The following is a 24167-nucleotide window of genomic DNA, read 5'->3' as shown; positions in this document are numbered from 1 at the left end:
CGGAGGGACACATCAAGAAGCTGCGTGGAGCCGGATACTTAACCGCGAATATCGCGCATCGGCTGCCCGCTGCCGGGCAGATCGTTCCTACCCCTGAACCTCACGAGAGGGTAGTTTTCTCCACCACTTCCTCCGCGGACTGGGGTTTCTCCTCTATCCATTCATCCGTGGTCTCATGTTCTACTATGGGCTGAACTTTCACGATCTGGCCCCGAACTTCATCCTCAACATTTCGGCATTCATAGTCGTGTGTGAGGCTTTCCTCTGCATCCGGCCCCACTTCGGCCTGTGGTTAAAGACCTTCAATATCAAGCCGAAGGTGGTGGGAGGCCAACAAGCAGAATGCGGCGGAGCCATGGTGGGCAAGATGCCCAATGTTATATGGCTCGAAGGCTCCTTCGTGAAGACCATAAAGGGGTGGCAATCGGCGTGGTTCTACATCACCGAGCCGCGCGACACCAACTGGGTGGCTGCCCCCGAGTTTCGATCCAGAATCCCCACGCGGCTCACCTCCTGGAAAGAGAAGGGCCTGTCCTGGGGTTCATCGGTGGAGCTGGATGGACTCCAGAAATGTATCCAGAATATGGCAAGCAAGAAGCTCAAGCTTGTCAACATAGTCCAGGTCATGCTCATCCGCCGGATCCTCCCGTGTCAACAACGGGATTTCAACTTGTGGGAGTTCGACCTGGCCCAGCACCAGACTCTGAGCAAGCTCTTCGACACGACGCACAAAGACGTCTGGAGGGTGCTGTTCAAGGGCGCCGAGGTCCCTCCCTCTCTCATCGAGGACCACGGGCTAAGCGCGAAGCGCCGAGCACATTCGGTGAGTTCTATACATCCGATAGGATATTTTATTTCCCCTAGCTTAATCATGTGCGGGGCTGAGCTCCATCCCTTTGACAGGATTGGGTGGAGACGTCGGGGCAGATTAACTGTCCGGCCCCTCTGCCCTAAGACACTGTGGACGCTCTCCTGACGGAGATGCTGACTTCGGCTCCTTACAAGGTGCCGGAGAAGACCAAGAAGGCCAAGGAAACCCGAAAGAGTTCCCGACGCCAGGTGTTATCGGACTTGTCGTACGATAACTCCACGACGCACTCCTCCCCCGAAGACGAGGAGGAAGATGAAGATGCTCCCCCTCCAGTCGGGGGAGACAAGAAAAGGAAGGCTGCCCCAACCGGGGGGGGGGGGCGAAGGGTCCAAGAAGGGAAGGACCCTCCTTCCAGACTACTCCACCACCGCCGCCGAAGGCGAAGACGAGTGGCTGCTCAGGGCCAAGCCCCTGGCGAAGTCATGAGTATTCGGATGCCAGAGTAATTCATATCATACCTTTGTCGCACTGCTTCTCCTAACGCCGAATTATGATTATGCAGACCGCCACGAGCCCGTATCGACGTATCGTCAGACGGCTCCCTGGGCTCGTCGGATATGGATAGCGATCCACTTCCGACCGCCACCTCCCCTTGCCCTACGGACAACGCCGAGGTATTGTCTCAAGAGGCACCGGGTCAAGGGGAGACATTCCCGGAGGCACCTCGAGGCGACCTCCCAGATTCCAGGAGCAGAGGGAGCAAGGCTCCCGAGGGCTCCGAGTTCGGCCCTCAGCCGAACACCGCGCCGGAACCTCCAGTGGTTCCGGACTTAGGCAGGCGGCCTCCTTCCAAGAGGGGCAAGACACCTGTGCCGGTGACCTCTATCCATCCAGAGGCATCGGACACTCTGCTGGGAGCGCTTCGCAGCGCTTCCATCGACGAAGAGCACTGCACTATTATGAGTGCGGTAATCCAGAAGGTTCAGTCCGCTAAGAGCGGACTGACTGAAGCCTGTGCCAGCCTTCTGACAGGCTTTGAGCTAAGTGTATAGGAAAAATATTACCGCATAGACAGTAGCCCCTGATGCTCTGTTCGGTGTTCACAAAGAAAAGCTGAACAGAGGATCAAACAATATCGCAGTAGTCTAATATAAGTATGTCTATATGCATATGCAGGCTTCGCTGCTGGCCTCCGCTGCACTGAAGCAGGACCTCGGAGGGTCCAAGGAAGAGCTCGGCCTTGCCAAGAGGCAGCTCGAGGAGAACAAATGTAAGTAGTACCTAGTCTATGGATATATATAAAAAGAATGCGATTGCAAAATGACAGGATCATCGCAAATTTGCCAGGGGCCACGACCGAGGTGGCGACCCTGAAGCAAGCGCTATCCAAGGCCGAAGACAAAGCGTCCAAGGAGCGCACCGAGCGGGAAAGGCATGAGGCACGGGTAGGCGAGGTGCAGCAAGAGCTCCACGCTCTCGTGACGAAGCACGAGGCATTGGAGTTTGACTTGAAGACGCGAGAGTCCGAGCTTGCCACCGCCCTTGAAAGTGCAAAGAGTGCCAAGGCCGAAGCACAGAAGGCCCTCCAAGAGATTGATGCGATGAAGAAGATAGCGGCGGGTAAGGCATTCTATATGCAAAGCAAGCATGTGAAAGTGAACTACTTGTTACTTACCTGAATTCGGAGCTCTCTAGGAGCATTTGCAGATTTTCCCCGCAGCGTGTCGGATGCCGCCCAGTTTTACCAGGCCGAGGAGGGAAGCTCAACAGAGAAGCTGTTCTGGTCTCAGTATACTGGGACTGAACACCCGATGCCTCTGAGCGACCAGCTGAAGCAATTGGTCGAGCTGCACAAGGCGGCCGAACAGGCTATGAAGGGCTTTATAGTCCGGATGTGGCCTAGCGACGCCCTTTCCAACAGCTACTTCGGCCTGGTGAGGCGGCTTGTGGATGCCTTCACATGGCTTGAAGTCATCAAGCGGTCCGTCTGCATCGAAGGTGCACGCCGGGCTTTCGCCCGTGTGAAGGTGCAATGGGCTAAGATGGGCGCCTTGAAGCTGGTGAAGGAAGGGCCACCGCAGGGCAAGGAGCATCGCCACCCCGAGATGTACTATGAAGGTGTCCTGAAGGGTGCTCGTCTCGTAGCGGACGAGTGTACGAAAGATGTAATCTTTGAGTAAACTTGCTCGTGTGATCCTGTATTATGAAAACTTGTTCATATGCGCTATGCAACGCTTGTCTGAATTTAAAATATTACCTTCTGTTCGGCTGTTCATATGCGCTATGTACGAAAGATGTAATCTTTGAGTAAACTCTCAATGAAAGCACCAATGTCGGTGTCAAAACCGGCGGATCTCATAGTCCAATAGTCCGGCTGTCCGGAGACCCCCTAATCCAGGACTCCCTCAGCCACCGTTGCCACCGGAAGACCAAACCAGAGCACCGCCAACATGCAGCTCCGAGCTCAACAAAGGGGAACCTGGGCACTGAGAGGGAAATGCACACGATGAGAAGCAAATGCACGGCGAGACTGATGATGCCAAAGCTGCAATGGAGGAATCCCAAACATCGCAGACTCCGAACGCAGCCGCCAAACGCCTACCAACGGAGCGAGCTCGCCAACGCCCCAAAACTCACCAAAGGCGGCACCTTCAAGAAGGTGATGACGCCACAGGCGTCGCTGCCGCCCAATCCAGAAGGATTTTGGCTTTCGCCCGGTAACGAGCAGGGGAGTAAGGCAAAAGGGGGAGGGGAGTACCATAACGGCGCCTACAGGTAGGGGACGGCGCCCACGGGCGTTGCCGCCGTCGTGGCCGGTTGAATCGACCTGGATTTCTCCGAGTACTTCATTGCCCCCAGCCCCATCTTCAAATCCGGGGCCGGCATCATGGGACGACCGAAAACCGGATCTGAAAGGGGACCCGAGCGTTGGAGGCGAAGGCGTCAGATCTGGACGGGCGCCCCCATGGCCCGGCGTCCAGCAGCCTCAACCCGCCGCCGCCTTGCCGCCCGCGCGGCCAAGGCAGCTGGCCAGCACCCGCGGTCGCCGTTGGCTGAGGACAGCGTCGCGCCACCACCCAAGGCCGCCGCCTCGGCTCCGGAACCCCCCCGCGCGACGGAGCAGGCAAATCCCCGCCGCCACCTTCCCCGACGGCCGCGCGGCGTGCCGGCGACCCCCTCCGATGGCGACGAGGTAGAGGAGAAGGGGGAGGGAGGCCGGCGGTGGGCTAGAGTTGGCGCCGCCCGAGTCGCCCCTGTGGGAGCGACGCGGGGGCCAGGGGAGAGGGGGGGGGGGAGCCGGTCACCAAGAATCGATATTTGCTCTAGCTGCTCCGGTTCGAACTCCCAAATAATGTAGGAGTATAATAAACAGTACTGTACACACGCCGCACCAGATCGATCAAGAGATATTGCTTTCCTGTTGTTCTAAAAGAAGAGCTGGTAGTGTATATCACAAGCGTCGTCAGCAGTTAGCCGACGTTGAAAGGTCGTGCGTAGGTAGGATGAACACGCTCGCATAGTGATGTGCCAGTTGGTCTGATCACTGATCTATGTATCTGGTGGTTAGCTTGGCCGTTACGGTCACGGGGTTTTGGAAGGTGGGTCGTCAATGTCGGGGCACATTCGGTCTCCGGATATCGTGCACGGGTTGGTGACTTTGATGCCACATTGCGTCGTCAGATATACCCTACCACACTTTTATTGTACTTGCTGATGATTGGCAGAGGCGCATCTGTCGACTGTTCGTTGAGACGTCCGATTGCGTGGCACATCGTATGTTATACCGTACATACATGCATGCATGATGCATTCATCGACGCACGCAGGAGCAGCTTGTTGTCATGTAATCAGTCGACACACGCGGACACGCGATTTGTGCTCTAGAAGAAAAATGTTGCTGGAATCTCATTCAGTTCAGTTTGTGGCTTATGATTTAGTAGTATTTCAGTGTACTCGGATCTTCTCCTGATCTTACTTACAGCGTGGTGACGATTGCACACTTTGATGGCTAACAAATATGGAAAAGAGAGCGAAATAACGAACCGCATGCCTGACCTAAATTTTCACATCCATTGACGCAGAGCGTCTATCTACCGCACTGCCGCCGCCGCCGCCGCTGCTGATGCAAAGGCAGTAGGTGCCAATGCGTTGTCCAAGAGCTAGCTAGGAACGATCGGCACGGCAAACCGACGAACTCCTCTCGCAACATGCTGCAAAGCTCAGCCGAAAATGACAAAGGCGTGTGCACAAGTAGAACCTGCAGACTGGCCGACGCCGAGCGCCCTCGGTGGTTGCCATGGCGGCATCGTGTAGACTCGCGCGCGCGAGAGCAAAAGCGCCACACGTTGACTCCATCGGAGCTAGCTAGCTAGCTCGTTCACCATTATTCAAGGTGATGATGCATTACTTTCTAGCTTGTGCTGTTCGAACCGCGATTCATGGATTTAATTAGTCAAGTTGATGATGCATTACGAACTCAAAGACAAACCAACACGAAACTGATCAACAAGATCTGAATATGCATTGTGGGAGAAGCTTCCCCAGCTATGATTGGTGGCCCGGCGGACTGCGGTGTGAGAGGAAGACAGGTCGTAGCTAGCAGGAGAGAAAATGATGATTGGTTTAGGTCGGCGATCAGTGTCATATCATGTGAGGGCGACCGATCGAGCCATGACGTGTCGGACCGCATTTTAGGTTACGTGCGTGCCGTTACAAGTGCAGAAACAGCTTGACACACAGAGCACTCTGACCAATCATTCAGCCGGTTAGCTAGCTAGGGGCGCTTACAAAGTGACCAACAAGCTAGTACCGAATCCAATCGGCTAGCTAAGCGAGCTAGAAAGGGTGCTTACAAAGTGGCATGACAATGAAAGGGCTACTTCCTCCACTCCACGTACGTCCTTGCTTCAAATATCAACTTCGAACGGATTAAACATTCCGGATCTGATATTATTTATTATGTTTTCTCTCTATTTGTGATCGAACTATATGTGGTCGTGTCTATCTCTGTAATATTTGTGTTCCATCGCTTTTGTATTTTGCTAGGATCCCAGTGCCCGACACACCACAGTTGGGACATCACTAACTACTATCACTAACACTAATACCTAGTATTGCAGCCTACATTGTAATTGATGATCTCCAACATTGTCTCGCTAACCAAGTCATTATGTGCTACCCCATTAAGAAGAAATCCAATATTTATTCTAGTTTACATGCATTGTCATTTATTTTTCTTCAATAATAATCACAGTTACTCTTTAAATTGATGGGGCAAAAAAAAATCTAAGAGTCACTCTCAAGCTAAATTAGTACTTCTACTAATCTCATGTTATTGATTGATTTTGAAACATGGAGGTTTCTTGTGCCGGATTTTTTTATATGGTCTAACTACAAAATAATTCTTTTTGAGATTATATGTGTTTTTATTGTATATACTTATATATCCTACATTCATGTCTGTACCATGAGTATTTCATGCTCGTTATATTTGTAGAGTTGCTAATAGGTTGCGTTGTAGACTAACGCACAATGTTTCTTCCCGCAAAAACAAGTTACTCATATTGTTTCTAGATAACTAATACATGTTAATTAAGAAATGCATAGTAAAGTTTACATTAACCAGTTTTTTGTCCTTGCATTTTCATTGGGTTGATTTTGCTGATCGGAAGTGATTAATTGATTAGGTTGGCGATCAGTGTCAATCGTGACCTAAGTTTCTATCAGTCTTTCCCTCGCGAAGGCGACCAGGCCATGATGTGGTGTAGTAGGCACCGGACCACATTTTGGGTTATGTGCGTGCCGTTACAACTTAAAAGTATATAAATTAGTTTCATCGAAGATAAACAAAGCACACAAATCAATCAGCTAGATAGCTAAGGGTGCTTAAAAAGTGATGACGTACAAAAATGAATCATGGCCATCCATCCGTTCATGGGTTACATGGGTAGGGGTGTCCACTAAAGGTACTTGCCCCATCTATGACCCATGTTCTCTCCTCCCTCCGTCATGTTCTAAATTCAGTGGACCTCCGCTCCGATGTATCTGTGTTGTGGAAGACCATCGTTCTCCAATTTCGTACCCAAGAATGGAGGGCACGCTGCACGCATGTTTAATTGTCGATGAATAATGGTCTTCGAACACTTCGACACTAAGGCCTCCCTTGGTTCACATGAACTTTGTAGGAATTCTAAAGCATATAAATTTTATAAGAACATTTTCTTTGGAGCTCTTTGGTTTATAGGAATAGAATCATATTTCTGTATAGTATACGAGTCCTTTGTAATTGAAAGGAAAACAAATCAGGCTAGACTCAATGAAAGAAAAATCATATCGTATAAATCAAATGACATCTCTTTCCCTATAAAATTTCTATTATATGAACGAAGGAGGCCTAACTACTCCCTCCGTTCCTAAATACTTGTCTTTCTAGACATTTCAACAAGTGACTACATACGGAGCAAAATGAGTGAATCTACACTCTAAAATATGTCTACATACATCCGTATGTAGTAGTTATTTGAAATGTCTAGAAAGACAAATATTTAGGAACGGAGGGAGTATATAGTATCGTATCGTATGAAAGAAAAATCATATCATATGGACCAAATGACGTCTCTTTCCCTATAAAATTTGAAATACATGCCATTTTATTTTTTATGGTTTTTCTATTCCCATAAAATTTCTATTATATGAACGAAGGAGGCCTAACTAGAGTTACTTTTTCGGCACTAGGCTACAATGCGCTCATACGTATGTCAGCCTGTTAAAAGTGATCATGTACCAACAGGACAGCACGACGGAAGCCTCCAAAACATCCAGATCACAAGAGGGAAAGAAATTAAAGCTCTGAAAACTAATACTAATATGATTCCAAAAGAAATAGTGTGCCCAGATGATGATTTGCTTGGCCGGACGTGGAAATCCCCAAGTGGCTCACGTTTTGGGGGGCCAATGCAGCCACAACCCACATGGAGCCAGCAAGCTCCTCCATTTTAGCAGCCATGCATGCAGCTCGGAGCATCTAACTGCTACTACCATCTTAAGCCATTAATGGACTCACGCTCTCACAGTTCACCGGCTTGTTTCCAGGCCGGCAGAAAGTTCTGTTTGTTTGCTAAAGCAGTGACTCGGCCGAATCCTGCATTATGGATGAAAATGCCGCCCTTTGTATTTGTATAGGAGTAAATTGCAAAAAACCACCACAATTGAGGACCCTAATTTACAAAACCGCCACCATTCGGTTTTTTTTCAAAAAACCATCAACATTGGGATGACAGTTTTCAAAAAACGCTGATCGAACGATTAGAGCTGTTTGAGACAAAACCTGACTGATGGGTCCCGATGGCAGGTCCACGTGGCAGCGGAAGACAGACAGGCGTATCGTTTCTAGTCTGTCACGACCGCTGTCGTGATAATGGATCGATGGATGCTGATTCTTTCTTGTACAGGAGAGACCGATAGTGACGCGGCACCAACAAATCACTGTGGAGAAGATACAATACTCAAGTGGTATTGTACTGCAAACTCAAAACAAAATAAAGAACAAAAGCTACTACGGCTGTGCTGTGCTTGGCTCCCCTTGCAGCATAAATATCCATGTAGCATCATGTGGTCCCTTTGTTGAGCTGAAAACATATGGTTTGTAAAATTGCAAATTTTCTCCAAATTACGGAGTAGAAGAATCTCTCCCGACGGACGACGTACGACCTGCCTCCTAGGCTGTTTAGTGGTTGCAGGAAGACATATGGATGTGCAAACCACGCGAAAACCACTATTTTTTTCGTAGTTGTATTCTTAACCATGTATTTATACTTTCTGACTAATAAGCTGTTAAAAATGTAAGCTCTAGAAAGCTTTGTACTTTTGAAAAAAGAAACGAATCGTTTTATGTACATCCTTTTTGGGGCTGGAGCGGGGCAGTAAAAAACATTTTTCTATTTTCTTATAACTAAATCTATTTTCTAGTTTTTTAGATCAAAATCCTTTTTCTGGATTTCATTATATTTTTTTGAGGGGTTCTGGATTTCATTATATAAAAAACGTTCTTTTCTTAGTGCCAGAATATTTTTTTTTTCGTTTTCCAAAAGGAGAGGAAGCAGTGAGCTAACCCGGTATATCCTATTTGATGCGCTCTGCGTCAAACTGCCAGCGCTTTGCATAGAGAGCGAGCAGGGACGCGATGGGCCGGCCCAGTTTTTGCGCATACAGTGCACTAGCGCCTAGCCAGCCGGTTTTTCCCTTAACCGGTTTTTTTCTTCTTCCGGTTTTTTCCTGTTTCTGTTTCTTTTTCTTCTTTTATTTTTTTGTTTTCTGTTTCTTTTTTACTTTTCAAGGTTCTTTTATTTTTTAAATTAAGTTCATGTTAGAAAATTGTTCTTAAATTTCAAAAAATGTTACTTCTTTGAAAAAATATTCAAAATCACAAAAATGATCGTTTTTCAAAAAAAAAAATTCAAAATTTGTTCTTGATTTTCAGAAAAATCTTGTTTTTTTTCCAAAAAATGTTCTGGCATTAAAATAATGTTCCTGCTTTTCCAAAATTGTTCACACATTGCAAAAAAAAAAGTCCAAGTTTTCAGAAAGTGTTTGCTTTTGAAAAAAAATTCAGGTTTTAAATTGTGTTTTATTTTTGAAAAATGTGTTCAAAAATTCAGAAAATGTTCTGGTTTTCAATTAATTTGTGCTTTAAAAAAATAAATTCTGAAAATGTGCTAATTTTAAAAAAAAATGTGCACAAATTTGGAATTGTTCGCAATTTCAATTTTGTTCCTTTTTTATTCCCAAAAAAGTTCCATTTTCTTACAGTGTTCTACTCCTTCCGTCCCATAATATAAGACGTATCTGCAAAAACGTCTTACATTATGGGACAGAGGTAGTAGTTTTTAAAAAATAATTCACAAATTAAAAAATGGTTCCGCTACAAAAACTATTTACTTTTTCCAAAAAGGAAGTCACATTTGATTTTTTTAAAATACTTTCTTTGTTGCGACTTATAGTTCATATATGTCGGGCTACCTTTTGTGACACAAAATCTTTGAAACTATAGTGGCTAGCTACTTGTGTTGATAAGTGCAAGGTGCCGTTGCCAGATCATGAATTTGTAACTGCATCCAATCTCTGAAAAGTCCCAATTGTTTTGATTTTTATAATAGGATATTTATGTTCGATCCCTCCCGCACACCTGGGTTCATCGTAATTTTGCGAATTCATATTTTAAGTTTTGTCACTATAGTTAGTTTCTTTAGCTTTGCACTGCCAATTTAGGATAAGAACTAGCTAGTTGTGGTGGCTAGCTCATCGCGTGCATCAATAGGAAGACGAGGGTTTGATTCCAGTGGCAGTCATTTTTCCTTTTCGCGATTTTTAACCTCATGAATGTGGCGCACCCGCAACATGAGCCGGCCCAGACGGGCTGCTTCTGTGTGAAATGTCGACTGCTTGCCGCAACGAGTGGTATATAGGAGGTCCTGGCTAGCCTGGTTATCTTTCCCCTGCCGAACTAATAGATTGCGCTGCCCGGCACAGGGTTAGGCTTTATTTGATTTTGGCCCATTAGAGCGGCTGGAATATCGTGTCACGGCAGCTATGTACCCGGAGGCAGATGGGCCGGTCCAATATGGTTCATGGGGGAGCAGTTTTAGTGATGTTTTTTGATCGGTTTTCCACCTGGTTTGAACACCGCATAAACATTAAACACTATAGAAACATTATAAATGTAAATATTTATATTTGAGAATATTTCAAAATAGAAGTAAAAAATAAAAAGTAAAACAACGTAAACAAACAACAATCGAAAGATAGTGAATGAAGCAACGTCACATGCAGCTATGTTTCTCAGGCTGGCTCATTCACCACATTGTTGTAGGCAAGCTCGACTTACAGCTCGAAGTAAGTGAACAAAAATAATGTTGGCTTGGATTAAGAATGGCGCGCCACCAATTTAGATTATGGGTAAACATTTCCTACTTTTGCGCGTTGCATAGTATATCATTTAATTGGATTTGTTCAATACCATTGTTCGACCAACAATGTGCTCTCCTTGTTGCTGACATCATTGTTGCTATGATCAGAAAAACGGGATCATCATGCAACACATGATCTAGTCTTACATGCGAGACTAGGAACCTATTTTCTGATTACGTATTCACACATGCATAATAGTTTTCCTTTGAATCTCACATTCAAGAACCATACCAATTCTAGCACAGAAATATAAACATTAATTACAAACATGGAAATAAATGATAACATTTATTACTACCTATATATAGGGCATATTTTGAACAGGTGGGTCACTTCACCAAGCCTTTGCTCAAAAAAATCTTACATGTTACTAATTCATAACCCTACGCTATAGATTTTTCTAACTCATATGAAGGAGAATTGCCAGCTTATCCAAGGATAAAAGCCTCTGATATAGATGTTATGAACCACGATCACAGAACATGCTACTATTTCACTCGAGCACTAGAGTTTGGTATTGTTCAGTTACAAACTTGGTAACAAGGGAGAAATAATGTGCCATCACGAGGGAAAGGCTAGTTGGCATACATGGCAGGTCGACTACACTTCATGATAAGCGTGTCACTTGACCCAGTCGTCGCTTGAGTAACGCTGGTCTTCACGCTTCTTTCTCTTGGACTTTCTCTGCATCGGTTCGGAACTTGCTTCAGTTACCATTGTTGTCAGGCACAATCTCCTCCCATCAGGTTGCTCTTCGTCGCTCATCCTTGGTCCAGCTGTATCAGGGTACATGGCAAAGTGTTGTCTCGGCTTTGTGACATGAAAGAGACTCTCCGTGTAGGAAATCAACATGAACATGAAGAGATCCTCCCGAGCAACAAAATCAAAGGAACCTACTCTAGTTTTTTTATACGTACCTCAGCCTGTCTAGACGAATCACTTCCGTTACGTCTTGACGTGCATCTATAATACCTAAATAGTTCATCCCCACTACCTTATTTCTCTTTGCATGCAAGCTATCCACAACCATTTTTTAAAAAAAGCTATCCACAACAGCATTCCTTCCATCAGCAACTCTAATGACATGCATATATTTTGTTATTGGCTCACAGTCTGGACCCACCACAAACTGGCCAGCGTAAATGCGCCATCTCTCTCCCTCGATTGAGAGCTCTCGCAAGTCCCAACCCACATCACTACGAACAATAATTACTCCTATTTTTAACGGGCCTCAGATTTAGCGGCCCTATTGTGCGACTGTGTCTCTCCTCCTCCGTTCCCTTCCAATTCCTTTCTCCACTGTGCCACTTCCCTTTAAAAAGGGGCCACTGCGTCCTTCAACATCCCCACGACCGTCCCAATCTGCTCCAGTTACAAGTCTGCCAATTGGCATGCCGTTCATCGCTGTCGAGGTTTCCATTCTCTACGGGGTCCTAATCTGCACACATACGAACCATGGCCGCCTCTCATAGAGTCGGTGTTGATTCATGGTGAAGCGTATACACTCTGTCCATCTTCAACGGCCCTAGCAGTCCTCCTACCCAGCCTCGGCAGTTATGATCACATCCTCCATATTCGGGCGCCTCGTGTTAGGTCACTCGTATGTATCTTCAGCAGGTGATCTATCCACAAACGTGGATTTGTCTCGAACAGCTAGGGCCCCATATGGATGTCCGGCCCGTCGGGTAATCTATACACGAGCGCCGATTGATCTCCAACATAATGTAATTTTTGTTTCCTGGTATTTGACCCACAAAAGGCGGTATACCGAGTACACAGTCATAGTATTATCTGAAGTCTCTTTATGAGCATCCAAAGTGGATGCCAAGTAGATGGAGCATGTGCAACTCTGACATACTACCATGTTGAAACTGCATATGTGGATTTTCAGGATAATCTGTTCTCAAATATACTGGATTTTCACAACCTTTTTTATTTTACAAAGGTAAAAACAATTTTAATTTATTTTATACCGTTATAAGTTATATATGCTGGAAGATGAAGATGTATGTTGTTCTGACCTTCACATTATTTTGTGTTGTAGGCTCTGTAGCTTATTGATACATTATGATGGAAATCGAAGCATTCTGATTATTTATTCATTCGAATTGTTATTTGTGACCAAGGCGACATATTTACCTTTTTGATCAATATACAGTGTACTCCACTCCAACTTTATCGTATGCCAATTTTTTAGCCTTTGGTCAAACCTAGATTGCCCATTAGACATTGTTTCTTGACGCCTCATAAACTGGATTTGGAGCATGGATATATATTTAGTTTTAATTCCACGACTCTCTAAACCTGAAATGTGCTTCAGCATGATTTATATACCAAACAGTGTTATCTAATTTGCGCGTCGTTTGCTATTCTATTAAGTTTGCTGATTTGTGTTGTTTCATGATTGACTTCAGAAGACTAACATCTCTTCCCTTTTTAAGTAAACAACTCTTCTATTCTCTTCGGCTACCTTTTGTAGACAAGGCCAGAAGTGATCATTGAAATTACAAACTTGCTCAAGCATATTCGCTAAACAACCACCATGACCTATAGTGATCCCTTCCTTGCAATTTAATGAATCATATTATTTCGTCGCACATTAAGAAGTGTTGCTCTTTCCAAAGAGACTATTTTTTGAGTTTGGTTTCATATATCACATGATTAAATTTTTTATTTTGTAGGGAGTAACCGAAAATTATCTCGATTGAAAAGATGTATTTTTATCTGAATCATGCTCATCTATTCATGTTTGATAAATTGCCCCTATATCAGGATCAAAAGGCTTACTGATACTTCCGCAGCAACGCGCGGGGTATCATCTAGTTATCATAGTGGTAAAGACAATTGCCACTGCGAATAAGCAACCTATCTTTGGGAATGACAGATAAAATCCCGAAATTCCATGGCTTTGGTAAGATAATAGCATAGTGCTGAGCCCATTCACCAGACCGTAATAACATCCAGATTACTTGTTTTCCATCACAGCATTGAGCTAGGCATAATTCTCCACCTAGCTCAATAAGGCTGAGTTGCTCCTCTTCCGGCGAGACGATTTCAGGATAGCTTATGAAACTAAATAAATGTTTCATCTTCTAAGTTAAAGCGGAGAACACCTTGTGAGGGCCTTTCAACAAAGATCATTCCGGACGAAAAAATACAAAGAACCCTCGAAGTGCGTGACGGACCATGGCCCAATCGGCAACGGTGGATCCTCCGTGATGCTCCTCCAGGAAGAATCGATATCATCGTCACCGATAGTAAAGATCTCGGTTCCCATGCTGTACGTTCCCATGGAAAAATCCAGGTGACGGTAAAAGAAGCGGACGACCTTGTACTTTTTCGTGCGAGGGTCAAGGCCGAAACCAACAGTTGGGATTCCCGACACATCCTCTTGACCATCAGGCAACGTGAGCACATCATGTATGGCATCGTCCTGGCCCTCTTGCCATGAGTAGACGGAGAGGTGTCGGCCAGGCCTTGCTGTTGATCACCTTGTCCTCCAGGGTAATCGGGGTGATGAGGAAGGAAGTCTTTCGTTCTCGGTTGTTCTTGGCTGATTGCTGGAGATGTGAGCGGATGAAGCTTGGATCTGAGATGGTGGCACGCCAGGCCTTGCTGACGGACTTGAACCGCGTGAGAGCTTTTACAGGCAGTCGGGCAAGAATCTCAAAGACCATCTCGTCAGGTAGCGCTGGGCAGTAGCGCACTCTCCTTTTGTATACCTTGGGTGTTTCCTGGCTGGTTTTCATGGCCATGGCCATAGTCAATATCCTTGGAGATAATTTCTGAACGAGAAGAGATAATTTCAATTCTTTGAGAGTGAGGGAAAAAATGATCTAGCACGCCGATAGCAAGAACCAAGCCAGCCAGAGGCTTGCTTCGACGGATCTTGCCGCCGGTTAGAATCGCTGGATAGGCAGCGCCCCGTATCCGGCGGTGCAGCCCGGACGTGTATATATACACACAACCTGGTCGGATATGAACTGGACTATACTAGTACTACTATACTCGGACTCAAACTAGACTCGAATAGGACACTTCCCAGCGCACGTAGAGGAAATCAATCAACACGTCTCGATAAGGAACCTGTTGGCATTCCTTAATACCTGGGACTGTAATGCATCTTCTCTGGGACTGTCCTTTTGCCCAAGACTGTTGGCATTCCTTAATACTCCCTCCGTTCCGAATTACTTGTCTTGGATTTGTCTAGATACGGATGTATCTAGACTCGTTTTAGTGCTACATATATACCTCCGTATCTAGACAAATCTAAGACAAGTAATCCAGAACGGAGGGAGTACCTGATAAGAAAAGAGGGACTTCACTATATGAAGATCTGGTCCTTGCCTCAGAACATTTTCCCAAGAAATTTTCTACAGAGCTGGTAATTCTTGGTTGCTGGAACATTTGGACTCAAAGAAATGGCAAAGTTTTTAGAGGTCTGCAACAAACACTTCGAAGTTGGAGATTTTTCCTAAGGCAAGACATTAACCTACTTCAATTCAAGATTAAGGAAAAACACATTCATAGCTTCAAGCTCTGGGTCAGGAATAATCTGTAATATGTTTGGTTCTATCCCTAGAACAGGTGTAGGTTGATTTCTTTGTTTCCTTTTTTTTTCGATGAACAGGGGATCCCCCCCGGCTCCATTTTTCATTGAGAAAGCGAAGCCCACAACAAGGTCTTTTACACGGCACATGCCAGAAACACACTCCATGACTCAAGCCAGAAAACACAAATTAACCAAACTACTCTAACAGACTCCTCGACACACACCCAGAACCAGCCACAACTCGGGCACAATAGCGACAAACTGAACAGGGGAGTACATCAGAAACCAGAGAAGACAACATGAATAGCATCAGCTTCCTCCGGGTACATCTTTTGGTATTCCAGCGTCGTCCTGCCCCCATGCTCAACCTCACTCGCCGTTGCCCTCCAAGATCCGCAACCAACACCGTGCCTCGCCGTTGGCCTCCTAGAGGCTTGTACTTGTACTCTATTTTTGGCTTAATATATCACCGTAGAACGATTGTTCTACGGTTTCAAGGTCAATAAATAAATAAATAATCCTCGCAAATAAATAAATAAATAAATAATAAGGAACCTGTTGCATCCCATCCCACCAGGATCAAGCACTAATTTTTTAGAGAAAAGGCTCCAACGTGAGGTGCGCCAGCGTGCGACACATGGTGATGCCCGGACGCACCACTTGGAATGCTTGCAATTTGGGTCGGCCTCTACCTAAGCGTACTACGTCATGTCATGGTTTTCTCAATTTTAGAAACATTCTAGAAGGTCTCATTTTAGTTTTTTTTTTCTGTTGTTTTCCTCTGCTTGTTTTGACAGGATTGTTTTGTTCCTCTTTTCTTTTCATATATACCAAAATTTTAGAAAATGTTCATGTTTTATAAGTCATTTTGAGAGAGTTTAAAAAATATTCAAAAATTCAAAAATTGTTCCCTAAATTTGAAATGTTCGAGTTTTGTAAAAATGTTCACTTTTCCACTAAAATATTTTTGACCGAGGTATTGTTGCAGATTTTCTGTATCTTCTCCTTTTTGCCTCTACTGATCTTACGAAAGAAACTTCTGCAACACTGGTGATATGACAGAAAATCGTGAAGAGCTAGGGGCACACGTCACGTGGGACATGTGTCGTGCAAGCGAGGCGGCGGACGGGAGCCAAGAAATCAGCCGGTCTAGGGGAATCGTTCCCCTTGAATTATGTTCTTGTTATTTTAAAAATGTTCATAAAAGTTTGAAAAAGTAATCACAAAAGTTTTTAAAAGGTATGTGTTTTTCATATAATTTGAAAAATTCATAAATATCCTTTTTTTCAAAATAAATAATTTTATGTTTGTTATAAAACCAAAAAAAGTCTGTCAACGTGATATAAAACAAGAAAAAAAATAGCAAAAAGCCAGAAGGAATCGTGCGCTACATGGGCTGGCCCACCCGAGTTCCTCCCTGTGCGAAAGACCCGGCTGCTCTCCACTCCAACGAGTCAAGCCGCCGCCGCAGTCACATCCCGAGCTAGGACTCGCGCTCCGCCACTTCACTCCCCTCCTTGAAGCCTCCGCCGTCCATTCCCAACCGCGCATCCGAGGTAGGAGACGGCTTACCGCCGGCCATCATCTATCTGCGACCTGTAGGAGCCTCTACCGGCCGGAACAGTGCGTGGTAGAGGAGCTGGTCATGGTCCTCGACTCCTCGTGGACGAGGCTGACGCCCAAGCCCCAACCGTCCACTCGCCACCACCAGTCCTCCAACCACCGCCCGCAAGAAGTGGAATCATCGGTGAGTTTTCGTGATGGATATGTTGATCTGAAATGTTGATGTGTTTGAGTGCTTGCCAATGTTGATTTCGTGACGGAAATGTTAGGCTGCAATGCCGCTCTTCTTTTTTTGCTACTAGTACAATTGTTACTGAAATTCAGTACGCAAGGATTTGTTAGTCTATTTACTTGTGTTCTTGTCAAATCAGTCCTCTAGTTATTTTACAAGAGATGGAATCAAATGCAAGTCGTGAATAATTCAACTGTAAACTCTGAAACTTGATGAACGTTGATGAATGTATTGCTTCTGAACCTTGAACCTTGGTGCAGTTTTACATCAATGTGTCTTGTACCATGAACTAGAAGTTTCTGACATGTACACATATGTGCCGTCACATGACATGATTGAGAGGAATTATTAATAAACTGAATGATGCTTGTCTACATCTCTGATTACTGCATTTTGGCTGCTACATTTTTTTGGGATAAACGATTGGTTGAAATGATAAGCATGCTCTGGTTGATTAATCTCCTTGCTGCTCTTATTCTGAAATGATAAATTTCTATAGATGCTGAAAGTAGGAGTAGCATCCTCATGATGTTATTTCACTGCATCTTAATAGGACAATTTGCTGATGGAAATCATCACTTCACATTTATTAGAGACTGATCTTGATTGTGCAAGAGTTCCGATCAACCAGAGTATTTCAAGGAAACATCCTAGGGAAAAACCCAACAAGTCCCTCAAAGAAAGGATGCCTCCACAAGTCAAGTATTGCATAACGAGACTTTTGATGCTGGAAGAAGGAACACTATGGACTTGAAACTGAAGAGACTCTGGGCAAAAGTTATGACGAGCCAATGTCAGAAGGTCTCAATGAAGAAGATTTGGATGATGATGAAGTTGATGCCGATGTACAAGCACGGAGAACTAAAGAATCCTTTAACTCAAGAAATGAAGAATCTTCAAACTTGAGAGGTGTGGATGTTGGTACGCAAAAAAAAAGAAGAAGAAGAAAAACACCACCACGCCTTGAGGAAACCATGTCAGCCTATGTTGATCTCAAGAGAGCACATTCTAGCTTGAAGGAACAAGCAATGGAACAAACAATTGCACAGGGGCAGCAATACTCGATGTCAAGATGCATGCATCGAATACTCGATGTCAATATGCATGCATCGAAGTTCTTGATACCATGGATGATGTATCTGATGACATCATGGTTCTGTCATCTGATGCCTTCAAGGATCCAGTGAATCGTGAGATCTTTATGTGCTATCCAGCAAGGCTTCGTGGTTTGTGGTTGCCAAAAGAAGTGGCCAAGCTCGACGCTCCAGGATTCAATGTGTAAGATATTTCTTCACAATTCTCAGTTACATACTCAATTATTTTTTACTGTGCATTGCCACTGAGCACAAACAACAATAGTGGTTGCATAAGCTGAACTGCTTCCATGATCAATTATTTCTATTAGGAGATGATAACCCGAGGATGCAAGAGCTTGATGTGTGACAACTGCATAGGAAGGTAAAGGACAATCTCCCCAAATCACATCCTTCCTGATACTGATTTCCTGCAAAATCTGGAAGCTGAAATTGTGCTCTTGTGCTCAACTTGCCTTGTTTAATTACACCAATCCATGATTAATTACACCCCACTCTAAACTATGTATGAACTGCGGCGGCATTGCACGCACACAATTACTAGTGGAGAAGAAAGGGAACACTTAAAGCAGTTTGAAACCGCCAGCCTCTGTATCATTGTGATGCACACAACCATAGAAAGGGAACACACAGATCACACTTTGTTCATGCAGTTGGTTTTGGTCGTCGAACAGTCGAACACTCTTAGAGATTCGGAATGTATGTGGACATGAACCTTGTGACCTCTTGCATTGGCACGTGATGAGAGAATACTGATTTTAATCAGAAGTGGAAATATATTTGCGGGCATTTAACCCAGAGAAAGATTAGACACTATCAGAGTACTCTGTAAAGCCTGGCATATACCATTGCAAACACGCAAAGTTAAAAGGGAACTACCGTGGTCAGCACACAGTAAACATACACAATACTGAATACAGAATCATCAAGCAGTCTTCGGACAGATAGCTAATCACGACCAGCACACACCTAAACAAGCACAATACATACTAAATACTACAAAATCAGCACCAAATGTAAATCAGAAGGTGGTGGATGAAGATGAAGTCATCAAGGCTCGGGGACGGTGGGAGCAGGCCTGGTGGTGATGCTGGCGTGCAGGAGCAGTGCCCACAGCAGCGTAATGAGCTCACCGCCACGCTGCAGTGCCTCAACGTGGCCCTTGACGTTGTCCGACGGCGCGAGGTAGAGTATCATCTCTGACCAGAACTCCGCCAGGAGCTCCCACACCGCCTCTTCTTCACCCCCTGAAGATTGTTCGTGGTTCTTTTCTTGATTCTCCTCCTTCCGCCTTTGAACCTCTTCCACTAACTGCCTACCAAGCCTTGAGCCCCTTTTCAGCACCTCATGGGAGTTGTCATGACCGAAAGACTGAAGCAGGTGGGAATACAAGGCCATGCCCGACCTTGAAGATGCACTACGCATGGATGTTTCCACACATTCCTTCACCTGCCGGTAGCGGAGCCTCATTGAGGCGGCATTGTCTGGTAGCAGGTCTGGAGCCTCTGCCACGAGGTATGCGCAATAACATGACAAGCTGTTTGCAACGGCCATGTTTGTGATTGGCTTTGGAGCCGGAGCAGCAACAAGAGAACACTCAAAGAGGCTTGTGGCAATGTGCCACACGAGGATAGCATCAGTATTAGTGGTGGCGCCTCCATGGCATGCCCAAGCAAGGTGAGGGCACCGACGCTGTACCGTGGCTATGCCGTTGCTCAGCTGCCGCTCACTGATCCTCAAGGATGTGAGGACCGCAGCTTTCACATCTGATGTGACCTTGACATGCTGGTTCCTTCTTGGGAAGAAGATCTGTTTGAACAGATGGTCCTTGGGAGGACTAGGCTTGAGTAAACGGCTCTGCCCAATCACATCCTTCCAATGCCTCGGTCATTTGCATTTTAGCAAACAGGAAGAGATCATCTTGGACCAACGAGGCCGGTTGATGCAGTGGGCAACCATGCTTATCTTGGTCCAATTAGAGCGCGCACTGCTGACCAATGCCCATATCTCGAGGGATGCAGCGACTGCGGTGAGAAGAATTAGATGAATACCGACTGGTACGTGACCAGCAGCAATCCCGATCAAAAGGTGTGGAACGAGGTAGAGTGATAAAATGAAAGTGGAATGCAAGTGAGCAAGGAGAGGACGAAGTGGAGAGCTGCGGGCCAGGCACCCAGAGAGGCCACAGGGAGAGGGGAGTAGTAGAAATCGCTTGCAAACGAGAGCTCGTGGGCAATCACCCGAAATATCCTCCCATGGTCATCCTCCTCGCCGAGTAGCCCATGGCAGACGAAGTGGAAGGCCCGGGTAGAGCCGGCCTCGGCTAGCCGGTAGCCAGCGAACCGCCTGCGCAGGCATTTGAAGAGAAAAGGAGAGGCAAAGGTCCTTGAGCTCCTGAGACAGGCGATGGTCGTCTGATGACCAGACTTTGTCCAGCGTGACAAGGCGGCTTGATATTAGCGCTGAAGGCTTGACACGATACCCTTGGAGGGTTTCTTCCACGTCCTCGTTCTTCTCTCCCGTCACAATGAGAGGGGGTACCAGCACCGCCTCCATTTCTTGCAGCTGTGCCATGTAGCCGTCGATGAGCTGCGCGTTCCGGCCAAGGGCGAAGGAGCCATTCGCGTGCCGGAAGGCAGCAAACATGAGCACCAGGCGCCCAGAACAGAAATATGACGGTTAACACTAGTAGAAAAAGGGCCTGCAGTAGTCCCGGTTCAAGAACTGGGACTAAAGGCCCTCCACGTGGCCGCTGCCTGAAGGTCCACTTTTGGTACTAAAGGTAATTTTTTGATTTTTTTTTTGAATTTTTTTGAAACTTTTTTATTTTCAAATTTCTGATTTATTTTAACCTCTAATCTCTAATCACCCCTCTCATCACTGCTCAATTTAATCTCTAATCACCCTTCATCATTCCAAATCATCTAACTTCCCGGACGGTCACCCATCCTCCCACTCCCCAGCCTGAGCACGCTTAACTTTCAGGTTCTATTCTTCCTCGTTTCCAAGTTTGCACTCGTTGTTTTCCTGACAATAGTAAGGTGTTAATCCTATTAACCCTCAGGATTTTAGCTTAAGCATGAAGTCACACATTTCACCGTTTGAGTTTGAAACTATTGTTCTAAAAAACAATAATTATTTAGTAACACTAATATTTCTTGAATAAGTAGTTTGACCATTGTTTGACCATATTTTGACCAGATTTGACCAAAATTCAAAAAAACTGAAATAATTATTTAATAACACCAATATTCTTGAATAATTATTTAGTAACACTAATACTTCTTGAATAAGTAGTTTGACCATAGTTTGACCAGATTTAATGAAATTTAAAAAAAAACTAAAATTTGAGCATAACTTTTTTTCCTTTTGAAATTTGAGGATTCTACAAATTTGCAAACAGGCCATAGGCCGTCTCCATCTGATGTAACTTTTCGAGTAGATGATTTTTCATATAATTTTTTTTTAATCCGAGTTCGTATGCAAAAGTTATGCCTATTTTACAAATTCCAGAGAGATTTTGTAAATAAAGTCGTAATTCATATTTGTAAATTTTCCCAACAACTAGACCATATATCACATGGGAAACTTATTTTGTACTAAAGGTTAGACCTTTAGTCCCGGTTGATGCCACCAACCGGGATTAATGGGCATCGCACCCTTTAGTCCCGGTTCGTGGCATAAACCAGGACTAAAGGGCTCAGGTGAACCGAGATTAATGCCTTAGCCGCACGAACCGGGACTAATGCACCCATTGGTCCCGGTTCTGGACTGAACCGGGACTAATGGGGTTACCCGGCCTGGACCAAAGCACCATTTTTTTACTAGTGTAAAATTGCGGACAACAGTTCTAATCGTACATGTCTTTCTTTGTGGGCATATACTAGCATCGTGTAGATGACGACGCTCGCCACCCAGAAGGAGTAGATGAGGCTGTCCATGGACGGCCGGATCCTCTGGCTGTCGATGTCGTCGGCGCCGGCCGCAGGCGAGGCAACTGCGGCCACTGCCAGGGCTGCCATGTCGGCGTTGGACTTGAGAGACTGAAGGACGATGACGGTCAGCATGACCGCCCACGCCCACCGGGACAAGCACTCGAGCTCCTGCGTGGTCTTTTGCAACTCCGTTGTCGAATCACCATCCTGTATGCAGCTTCGGTGGACCAGGGTGGAGATGTCGTTGGTGAGGTAGGTGAGGATGTAGGAGATAAGCGGGAGATACAAAGCGGAGGCGGCCCAGAGGAAGAAGCGGCCATGCTTGGCGCGGCTGATGCGGCCCCGGCGTGAGCTAAGGCATGTCAGCAGCACGACGTCCGCGGCGGCCACGGCAAGGAGAGTGCGGAACTTGGAGTCTGGATCCATGTGAGACGTGACTAGTGACTAGCGGCCGCTGCTCGCTAGCATAAGGTTGGGATGCCAACCTCGTACTCCCTCCGTCCTTCAAAGAGTGTACTTCCAACTTTGTTGGAGGGTCAAACTATCTCAATGTTTGACCGAGTTTGTGCAAAAATATATCAATGTTTATGAAACCAAATAGGTATATAATGAAAATATATTTTATCATGAATCTAATGCTACTAATTTGATGGCATAAATGTTGATGCATTATTGTATAAATACGGTCAAACATAAAAAAGTTTGACTTTCCAACAAAGTTGGAAGTACACTCTTCAAAGGACGGAGGGAGTACACATTTATAGACGAGGTGTGATCGAGGAGCTGACTGCTGCATGCAGCTGGACGCAGCTTTACCTTCTTATTATTTTGGGTCAACGGCTACCGTCCGGGAGAGATAACCTAGGAGCAAACATGCATGCATGCAGCATCTCGCACGCACGGTCTGTTCACACGTGAATGGCCCTAGCTAGCCCTACATCTCAGGAATGCACACACGCAGCAGGCACAAACAACTCGCCTGTCGTCTCCTCCGACTCCAAGTCGTGATGGTGTATCACGTGGCACATAGAAACTGCATGCATGTGGTCAGGTATCAACCATCATCACAAGGCTTGGGTCAACCATGCATAGGCCAAGGATTCAGAGAGTCATCATATCACCACCCAATAGTCCAATACCCATCATCCATCTTGTGACTTCCTCTTCCTTGCAGGATATGTTCATCTTTCCCTTGCACTGCTCGCGTGGAGTGTTTCAAGACGAATCACCACTACAGTCTACAGAACACGTTACAGCAGTCACATCTCCCGAAAAGATCTAACACTGAAACGTCATGGTCGGTGGCGTTGCGAAAAACGATCAGATCATGAAAAATATTTCTGGATTGGGTCATGTCAAAAGGTGCGGCGATGGCTTTCACACTGGTGCATCCACAATAAGGTACCAGTTGGTTGCTGCATCTACATGTGTGCTGGATCGGCGTGCTCTGCTGCAGGATGGCAGAGAAATGCTGATCTTCAGCTTCACAGGAGCCGTGTTGTTTTTACTCAATGACCCATGAAGAAAATTCGTGCAGGTCCCTCATCTACGCATGTCCGGTGCTGGCAATATCGATGCGTGTCGTCGTCCACGACGTGTCCCAGGACCTGGCAAGCCTAGTGCAGCACTTCGTCAACTTCGTCTTCGTCCGTCTATGCATGTCGGGTGCTGGTGCCTTCGTTTACGACGTGTCCCCGGGTTTGGCAAACCCGGTGTGATGCCTCATCAACATCGTCTTCTTTCCGGCACAGCACTGCTTCGACACCACCGCCCATGACTAACTCGGCGCCTCCTTGTGCTCGCGGCTCCACGGCGACTTTCTCAACACTGGTCACCCCGTCTCGACATCGACCACGGCGTGCTACGCACGGCTACCTCGACGACGGCTACACCACCCTATGCTCTAGGCTACATCGACATCAGCACAAAGGGCTACCGCCTTGCTTGAGCAACCTCGTTGGTTTCCACACCAGCCACACGACTTCCTCGATGCATCGACCGTTACGACTGTGGG

This window comes from Triticum aestivum, chromosome 3A (assembly GCF_018294505.1).
Source record: "Triticum aestivum cultivar Chinese Spring chromosome 3A, IWGSC CS RefSeq v2.1, whole genome shotgun sequence".
NCBI classification, from domain to species: domain Eukaryota; kingdom Viridiplantae; phylum Streptophyta; class Magnoliopsida; order Poales; family Poaceae; genus Triticum; species Triticum aestivum.
The sequence above is the reverse complement of the archived record's forward strand: the minus strand, read 5'-3'. Positions refer to the sequence as shown.